Source organism: Bison bison, unplaced genomic scaffold, assembly GCF_000754665.1.
Source record: "Bison bison bison isolate TAMUID 2011002044 unplaced genomic scaffold, Bison_UMD1.0 scf7180017864166, whole genome shotgun sequence".
Lineage (NCBI taxonomy): Eukaryota > Metazoa > Chordata > Mammalia > Artiodactyla > Bovidae > Bison > Bison bison.
Genome location: NW_011494738.1, coordinates 4,144,418 through 4,152,866, shown reverse-complemented (window position 1 = coordinate 4,152,866; position 8,449 = coordinate 4,144,418).

The window sequence follows — 8,449 nt, the reverse complement described above, 5'->3', positions numbered from 1 at the left end:
ATATGCTATCTAGGTTGGTCGTAACTTTCCTTCCAAGGAGTAAGCTTCTTTTAATTTCATGGCTGCAGTCACCATATGCAGTGATTTTGGAGCCCAGAAAAATAAAGTCTGACACTGTTTCCGCTGTTTTCCCATCTATTTCCCATGAAGTGATGGGACCAGATGCCATGATCTTCGTTTTATGAATGCTGAGCTTTAAGCCAACATTTTCACTCTCCACTTTCACTTTCATCAAGAGGCTTTTTAGTTCCTCTTCACTTTCTGCCATAAGGGTGGTGTCATCTAAATACCTGAGGTTATTGATATTTCTCCTGGCAACCTTGATTCCAGCTTGTGTTTCTTCTAGTCCAGCGTTTCTCATGATGTACTCTGCATAGAAATTAAATAAGCAGGGTGACAATATACAGCCTTGATGTACTCCTTTTCCTATTGGGAACCAGTCTGTTGTACCATGTCCAGTTCTAGCTGTTGTTTCCTGACCTGCATACAAATTTCTCAAGAGCAGATCAGGTGGTATGGTATTCCCATCTCTTTCAGAATTTTCCACAGTTTATTGTGATCCACACAGTCAAAGGCTTTGCCATAGTCAATAAAGCAGAAATAGATGCTTTTCTGGAACTCTCTTGCTTTTTCCAAGATCCAGCAGATGTTGGCAAGTTGATCTCTTGTTCCTCTGCCTTTTCTAAAACCAGCTTGAACATCAGGAAGTTCATGGTTCACATATTGCTGAAGCTTGGCTTGGAGAATTTTGAGCATTACTTTACTAGTGTGTGAGATGAGTGCAATTGTGCGGTAGTTTGAGCACTCTTTGGCACTGCCTTTCTTTGGGATTGGAATGAAAACTGACCTTTTCCAGTCCTGTGGCCACTGCTGAGTTTTCCAAATTTGCTGGCATATTGAGTGCAGCACTTTCACAGCATCATCTTTCAGGATTTGGAATAGCTCAACTGGAATTCCATCACCTCCACTAGCTTTGGTCATAGTGATGCTTTCTAAGGCCCACTTGACTTCACATTCCAGGATGTCTGGCTCTAGGTCAGTGATCACACCATCACGATTATCTGGGTTGTGAAGATCTTTTTTGTACAGTTCTTCTGTGTATTCTTGCCATCTCTTCTTAATATCTTCTGCTTCAGTTAGGTCCATACCATTTCTGTCCTTTATTGTGCCCATCTTTGCATGAAATGTTCCCTTGGTATCTCTAATTTTCTTGAAGAGATCTCTAGTCTTTCCCTTTCTGTTCTTTTTGTCTATTTCTTTTCATTGATTGCTGAAGAAGGCTTTCTTATCTCTTCTTGCTATTCTTTGGAACTCTGCATTCAGATGCTTATATCTTTCCTTTGCTCCTTTGCTTTTCTCTTCTCTACTTTTCACAGCTATTTGTAAGGCCTCCCCAGACAGCCATTTTGCTTTTTTGCATTTCTTTTCCATGGGGATGGTTTTGATCCCTGTCTCCTGTACAATGTCACGAACCTCATTCCATACATAGTTCATCAGGCACTCTATCTATCAGATCTAGGCCCTTAAATCTATTTCTCACTTCCACTGTATAATCATAAGGGATTAGATTTAGGTCATACCTGTATGGTCTAGTGGTTTTCCCTACTTTCTTCAATTTAAGTCTGAATTTGGCAATAAGGAGTTCATGATCTGAGCCACAGTTGGCTCCTGGTCTTGTTTTTACTGACTGTATAGAGCTTCTCCATCTTTGGCTGCAAAGAATATAATCAATCTGATTTCGGTGTTGACCATCTGGTGATGTCCATGTGTAGAGTCTTCTCTTGTGTTGTTGGAAGAGGGTGTTTGTTATGATCAGTGCATTTTCTTGGCAAAACTCTATTAGTCTTTGCTCTGCTTCATTCCGTATTCCAAGGCCAAATTTGCCTGTTACTCCAGGTGTTTCTTGACTTCCTACTTTTGCATTCCAGTCCCCTATAATGAAAAGGACATCTTTTTTAGGTGTTAGTTCTAAAAGGTCTTGTAGGTCTTCATAGAACCATTCAACTTCAGCTTCTTCAGCATTACTGGTTGCAGCATAGACTTGGATTACTGTGATATTGAATGGTTTGCCTTGGAAACAAACAGAGATCATTCTGTAGCTTTTGAGATTGCATCCAAGTACTGCATTTCGGACTCTTTTGTTGACCATGATGGTTACTCCATTTCTTCTGAGGGATTCCTGGCTGCAGTAGTAGACATAATGGTTATCTGAGTTAAATTCACCCATTCCAGTCCGTTTCAGTTCGCTGATTCCTAGAATGTCGACATTCGCTCTTGCCATCTCTTGTTTGACCACTTCCAATTTGCCTTGATTCATGGACCTGACATGAATTGCATATTCCTATGCAATATTGCTCTTTACAGCATCGGACCTTGCTTCTATCACCAGTCACATACACAGCTGGGTATTGTTTTTGCTTTGGCTCCATCCCTTCATTCTTTCTGGAGTTATTTCTCCACTTATCTCCAGTAGCATATTGGGCACCTACTGACCTGAGGAGTTTCTTTTTTAGTATCCTATCATTTTGCTTTTTCATACTGTTCATGGGGTTCTCAAGGCAAGAATACTGAAGTGGTTTGCCATTCCCTTCTCCACTGGACCACATTCTGTCAAATCTCTCCACCATGAGCCACCTGTCTTGGGTTGCCCCATGGGCATGGCTTAGTTTCATTGAGTTAGACAAGGCTGTGGTCCTAGTGTAATTAGATTGACTAGTTTTCTGTGCATATGGTTTCAGTGTGTCTGCCCTCTGATGCCCTCTTGCAACACCTACCATCTTACTCGGGTTTCTCTTACCTTGGGTGTGCGGTATCTCTTCACGGCTACTCCAGCAAAGCACGCAGCTGCTGCTCCTTACCTTGGACAAGGGGTATCTCCTCACCACCACCCTTCCTGACCTTCAACGTGGGATATCTCCTCTAGGCCCTCCTGCGTGCGCGCAGCCACGGCTCCTTGGACGTGGGGTTGGTCCTCCTGGCTGCCGCCCCTGACCTCGGACACAGGGTAACTCCTCCCGGTCTTTTCCAATGACTCCCTCTTCACATCAGGTGGCCAAAGTATTGGAGCTTCAGCTTCAGCATCAGTCCTTCCAATAAATATTCAGGATTTATTTCTTATTTATTTCTTTTAAGATTGACTGGTTTGATCTCCTTGCAGTCCAAGGGACTCTCAAGAGTCTTCTCCAGCACCTCAATTCAAAAGCATCAATTCTTCAGCACTAAACCTTCTTTATGGTTCAAATGTCAATCTGTACATGACTACCAGAAAAACCATAACTTTATTCAGACCTTTGTTGGCAAAGTGATGCCTCTGCTTTTCTAATGTGCTGTCTAGGTTTGTCCTAGCTTTCCTTTCAAAGATCAAGCATCTTTCAATTTCCTAGCTGCAGTCACCATTCACAATGATTTTGGAGCCCAAGAATATGAAATCTGCCACTGTTTCCACTTTTTCCCCATCAATTTTGCATTAAGTGATGGGCCCAGATGCCATGATCTTAGTGTTTTTTTTTTTTTTTTTGAATGTTAAGTTTTAAGCTTTTTCACTCTCCTTTTTCACCCTCATCAAGATGTTCTTTAGTTTCTCTTCAATTTCTGCCATTAGAGAGGTATCATCTGCATATCTGAAGTTGTTGATATTTCTCCCAGCAATATTGATTCCAATTTGTGATTCATCTAGTCTGGCATTTCATATGGTGTCCTCTACATATAAGTAAATAAGCAGGGTAACAATATACAACCTTGTCATACTCCTTTCCCAGTCTGGAACCAGTCTGTTGTTCCATGAGTTCTAACTGTTGCTTCTTTCCTGCATACAGGTTTCTCAGAAGACAGGTAAGATGGTCTGGTATTTTCATTTCTTAAAGAATTTTCCAGTTTCTTTTGATCCACACAAAGGCTTAAGCCTAGTTAGAAGCAGTCGTTAAACTATTCACTGTTTCCCCCAAAATCCTGACTTTTCTCACTCCTATTCTTCATTGCTCATGCTGTTCTTCAAATCATAATGTCCTTACCATGTTTTAGTGGAAGGAGTTTTGAAATTCTATTTATTTTTTTAACAGCTTTATTGAAAAAGGAAAATTTCCATCTTTGTTCCTATTCTTCAAACATTGTTGTGTCCAAATTAATATTATACTTTACCTACATGCATTTTTTAAAGTGGTGAATGTGATTTTAAAAAACTGTATTCAAAACTGAGATGACCTAATAGGTCAGTTTGTAATTTTTGTTTTTTCAAAAGTCTTTTTGTTAAGTATATTTCTTTTATTAAATGTATCTCTTTTGTTGTCTGAATTCCCAGATAGTCTGAAATATTAGCACGCTAGAATTGGTTATCAGTATTGGCTATCAGAAGCACAATGGTGCTTCCTGGGTGGTGCTAGTGTTAAAGAACCCACCTACCAATCCAGGAGACATGAGAGACATGGTTCCATTCCTAGGTCGGGAAGATCCCCTTCAGGAGGGCATGGCAACCCACTCCAGTATTCTTACTTGGAGAATCCCATGGTCAGAAGAGTCTGGTGGGCTACAGTCCATAGGGTCACAAAGGGTCAGACATGACTGAAGTGACTCAGCAGGCACGCACACACTGCACATGACATTTAGAATATTTTGAGAGGTAGTTTTGAAAGTTTAGTTTTGCATAATATTAAGCCACATCATTGTACTCTGATTCCTGAACTCTCTTGGGAAACATCCAAATAGGATTTAATTTCTAGACCTTGGAGTTCAAAACCCTTCCAATACAGAGAAAACTGGTGGACCAGGACTCTACTGGGGGCCTTCTGGGTGACTAGTGATAAAGAACCCACCTGTCAATGCAAGAGATGTAAGAGATGTGGGTTCAGTCTCTGAGTCAGGAAGATTCCTTGGAGGAGGGCATGGCAACCCACTTCAGTATTCTTGCCTGGAGAATCCCATGGACAGAGAAGCCCAGTGCGCTACAGTGCACAGGGTTGCAAAGAGTTGGATATGAGTGAAGCAGCTTAGCATGCACACGATTGGACTCTATTTGTTGAGATTTCACAGTGTCACAGAAGTCACTTCAAAATGACTCATCAAAAGCTAAGTTTGGCAAGATTAAGAAGATTTTAAAGAACTTTGATAGCTTCAATTAACCAAACCACAGGGATTCAAAATAAAGCAATTAACAGACTTAAATAACACAGGGTGGAGGAATTCAGTCATTATTTTTGCTTTCATAATATAATTTTTTATCACTGGTTGAATGAAATGCTGCTTTATGAAATTACATGTAAAAAGAGCCCATAGAACGTAACATTTTAAGGTTTCCTAACAATTGCTTCTTTGATCTTGACACCTCTAATTTTGTTGTCAAAACAGATTTATTTTCTAAATGTACATTTTCACCTAAATATAGGTTCAAAAAAGTACTCCTGATATGACAACAGGAGCAATTTAGGATATGACTCTGAGGTAAAACTTAGATATGTTTTAGTAAAAATAAACTTTGGTTAGAGATTGTGAGTAGGGGGAGGAGGGATAAGGAAGATGATCTAGATAATCTAGAGTCAAATATAGCATATATTATGTCACTGTTGTGTAGTTGCTAAGTCACGTTCCACTTTTTTGCAACCCCATTGCCTTGTTGGCTAAAAAAATAGGTGCAATGTGAGAGTTGTGAGTTAAGTTTTATTTGGGGCAATATGAGGATTACAGCCAGGGAGACAGCACTCAAATAGCTCTGAGAAACTGCTCCAAAGAGGTAGGTGAAAAGGACAGTATATGAATGATTTTGGTAAAGGGGGAGTACATGCAATCAAGCACATATTTTTTTTTGTAGAAAACTTTTGTTGGTCTTGTAAGCTTCTGGTGGTCACAAGAAACAATCTTTACCATGGAAGATTTTAGTGCTTTTCTAGATATGAGGAGAAATAGAATTTGGCTCATAAAATCAGCTCCTGAGAATATCTAACTATTTGAAAAACTGTCCTCCCAGTTTTACAGGAGCACAGAGTGCCTCATTACAAGGGGTATTAGAGGTCAGCAGCTGCAGAAGCACACAGTTTAATCATTGTAGAAGTAGATAGCAAGCACTAATGACAAGTGCCAGTTTGTGGTTGACATACTAGCCCATCAGGGTTCTCTGTCCATAGGATTTCACAGGCAAGAAAACTGGAGTGGCTTGATATTTTCTTCTCCAGGGATCTTCTGGATCAGTGGATAGACCCTGATTTACAGCATTGTGGATGGATATACTTTTGTATTAAACTTAAGCACTGTGGTGCTTTAATAGAACTTAAAGATAACTTGCCACAGGTATTCATAGTGAGTTATGGAAACAGAAAGAGCCTTGGGGTAAATATTGACTGAACTATTACTAGCTATGAGGTTTGGAACATAGTTTCTTTTCTTTTTTTAATTTGATGATTTTCCCATTTGTATTTATAATACAGTATTATAGCATTGTTGGAAGCATAAAGAACAATATATAAAAATGGCACAGATGAAATATTTTCTTCTTTAAAACCTAACAGGGGAAAGTACCTACCAAAGACTTCCCTATTAAGTGATTTAAGAGTTAATACAAAAATTATACTTATTATATCTGGAAGGGCATTTAGAAAGTCATTTGCTCCCTACCTTTAAATATTCAGTTCAGTTCAGTTCAGTCACTCAGTCATGTCCAACTCTTTGTGACCCCATGGACTGCAGCACACCAGGCCTCCCTGTCCATCACCAATTCCCAGAGTATACCCTAACTCATGTCCATTGACTCGGTGATGCCATCCAACCATCTCATCCTCTGTTGTCCCCTTCTCCTCCTGCCTTCAATCTTTCCCAGCATCAGGGTCCTTTCAAGTGAGTCAGCTCTTCCCATCAGGTGGCCAAAGTAATGGAGTTTCAGCTTCACATCAGTCCTTCCAATGAACACTCAGGACTGATCTCCTTTAGGATGGACTGAATGGATCTCCTTGCAGTCTAAGGGACTCTCAAGAGTCTCCTCCAATACCACAGTTCAAAAGCATCAATTCTTTGGTGCTCAGCTTTCTTTATAGTCCAACTATCTTTTAGATATTAAAGAAAAGAAAAACAAACTGAAGCCTAGAGTGATGTTAGAGAAAAGACATTCAGTTCAGTTCAGTCCCTCTTGCGACCCCATGAATCTCAGCACACCAGGGCTCCCTGTCCATCACCACCTCCTGGAGTTCACTCAAACTCATGTCCAACCAGTTGGTGATGCCATCCAGCCATCTCATTCTCTGTTGTCCCCTTCTCCTCCTGCCCCCAATCCCTTCCAGCATCAGAGACTTTTCCAATGAGTCAACTCTTCACATGAGGTGGCCAAAGTATTGGAGTTTCAGCTTTAGCATCAGTCCTTCAAATGAGCACCCAGGGCTGACCTCCTTTAGAATGGACTGGTTGGATCTCCTTGCAGTCCAAGGGACTCTCAAGAGTCTTCTCCAACACCACAGTTCAAAAGCATCAGTTTTTAGGCATTCAGCTTTCTTCACAGTCCAACTCTCACATCAATACATGACCACTGGAAAAACCATAGCCTTGACTAGACAGACCTTTGTTGGCAAAGTAATGTCTCTGCTTTTGAAAATGCTATCTAGGTTGGTCATAACTTTCCTTCCAAGGAGTAAGCGTCTTTTAATCTCATGGTTGCAATCACCATCTGCAGTGATTTTGGAGCCCAAAAATATCAAGTCTGACACTGTTTTCACTGTTTCCCCATCTATTTCCAATGAAGTGGTGGGGCCAAATGCCATCTTCGTTTTCTGAATGTTGGGCTTTAAGCTCACTTTTTCACTCTCCTCTTTCACTTTCATCAAGAGGCTTTTTAGTTCCTCTTCACTTTCTGCCATAAGGGTGGTGTCATCTGCATATCTGAGGTTATTGATATTTCTCCTGGCAATCTTGATTCCAGCTTGTGCTTCTTTCAGCCCAGCGTTTCTCATGATGTACTCTGCTGCTGCTGCTACTGCTACTGCTAAGTAGCTTCAGTCATGTCCAACTCTGTGCGACCCCACAGACAGCAGCCCACCAAGCTCACCCGTCCCTGGGATTCTCCAGGCAAGAACACTGGAGTAGGTTGCCATTTTGTTCTCCAATGCATGAAAGTGAAAATGAAAATGAAGTCACTCAGTCGTGTCTGACTCTTCGAAACCCCATGGACTGCAGCCCACCAGGCTCCTCCATCTATGGGATTTTCCAGTCAAGAGTACTGGAGTGGGGTGCCATCGCCTTCTCTGAGATAAAGCCCTAGCAATGTTCAAAAATTAGAAGTAAAAATAAAAGGAAAGAAAAGGAAAATAATATGGAATCATTAAGGACTACAGAAGGCAGACGATGAAGGGCTGAAAACAGGAGGATTAGCTGAAAGTCTCTGTTAGGAACAGATAGATCAGCAAGATTCCCATATCTACAGTAACCAGCCAGGAACTACCACTTGGAGAGATGTAGTCTCTAGGAAAAAAAAAAAAAA